This window comes from Dermacentor variabilis, chromosome 7, assembly GCF_050947875.1.
Source record: "Dermacentor variabilis isolate Ectoservices chromosome 7, ASM5094787v1, whole genome shotgun sequence".
Classification (NCBI taxonomy): domain Eukaryota; kingdom Metazoa; phylum Arthropoda; class Arachnida; order Ixodida; family Ixodidae; genus Dermacentor; species Dermacentor variabilis.
The window spans coordinates 60,730,583-60,732,236 of NC_134574.1; the positions used below are offsets into that span (position 1 = coordinate 60,730,583).

The 1,654-nt window shown below is 42.8% G+C and overlaps 1 pseudogene; it reads left to right on the plus strand.

Annotated features, from left to right (window-relative positions):
• Positions 1–1,273: 1,273 nt before the first annotated feature.
• On the plus strand, positions 1,274–1,451 carry LOC142589109 (U2 spliceosomal RNA; annotated as a pseudogene).
• Positions 1,452–1,654: the final 203 nt, after the last annotated feature.

Consider the following 1,654-nt stretch of genomic DNA (forward strand, 5'->3'; position numbering starts at 1 on the left):
TCAGGGCACGCTAATATCTGTCCGTGCCCGCATTTAAAATTTGACAACATGCAATACTTTGACAAAAATAATGAATGCTGCCAAATTAGATAAAGAAGTCGGAGCTTCATCTAATCCATACTAATCTTTCTTTGCTATCACACAATTATAACTACGTTGTAAATATTATGTTAACTCTTCATTGTTTCTTTTTTGCAAGTTCATGCTCTAGATTCTTATATTTCTATATGAGCTCATTCGCCCCTCCCATAACAAGCTACCCTATAACCGCTGGTTTCTTGTCCAGTTCCGTGTAGCGCACGAATTGCTTTAAAAACAGGCAAGCAAAAATATAATGATTGTGTTCACTGCGGGAGATTGTTTATGTCGCAGTAAACGAGTTGAGAGCCCAAGAAATCGCTGAATACGACTGTCTTTTTGTGATGGGTTTCAAATCAGATCAAGTTAAACTTTGTTCCATCCACGAAGCATTCGGGAACGGGAGCGCAGAAAAAAAAAGTTGTGGCGCTTACAGAGGTTAGAGCCCCTCGTCAGCTGACAGCGTAATATTGAAAATTTCAGTTAGGGTGCACGAAATAATCGTGAGTAAGCATTTACACAGTGCTACAACACATTGCTTCAAAATTATAAACAATGTTATGACACAATGTTTTATACAAACTGCAAAGATCAAAAGATAAGTGGAAAAATTCAGTGTCATTCCATTCTGTGAAGGTAGATGACCAGCGAAGTTATCTATGTGGCCAGCGTAACGTCTAACTGTCCACTGCCATGCGTCGAACGCTGTATGCACATAAATGACAGTGAAAAGCGACTAGTCGCTCCTCCAATATGTTGAGCCTGGGAAGGTGACGAGGCACCGCGGGGTGCACAATCTCATGCATCGTTGCGAAACGTGCGGCGACACTTTTCACTAGTGAATCCCAGCCCGCAGAACAGACACGCACCTCAACGCATTCCCAGAGCTAACACTGATTCACCATAGGCAAGGCTATCGTGCGTTGGTGGATGTCCCGCAGTGCAGCGATGGTTGTGGGGTCACTCCAAGTCCACAAGCGTTCACACACAACATTTGCTACACCGAATTCGTTCTCCACGAACTCCCTCGTTTGTATATATTTATACATTCATTTGGTTATATGTACATATAAATTCGGTTAATTATTATATATACTTATTTATACTAGTGCACGACCACCACGGGAGAGCGGATGAAAAGGAGATACGCAAGCGCTTGGAAAGCCGAATGAGAGAGGGCAATCCGAACGCAGACATGGCCGACAGGGACAAAATTTAGTATCTGTTCTTATTACCTTAATATCTGGTACGGGTTGCATTCGGACCAAGATATTAAGCTTATTTTTGCAAGCTGGAGGAGTGCTACATGCTTGCTTCACCTCCACCGCCAGACGGCAGCGTATTGCACTATCGTTGTGATCGGCCCACGCTTTTGGGCTACGGACATCCAACCGCTGGAAACTAGCTATATAACGCTTCACTGTAAAAAAGACCCTACAGCCGTTGTCAGACATAATGCGAGCATAAAAGACTAATTTCTAGCGGCTTAATTTAGACAAATCCTTCTTGCAAGGAAAGAACATTAGGTGTTGTGTAAGTAATACGCATGAAGCCAGAAACCATGAATGCAATCCAT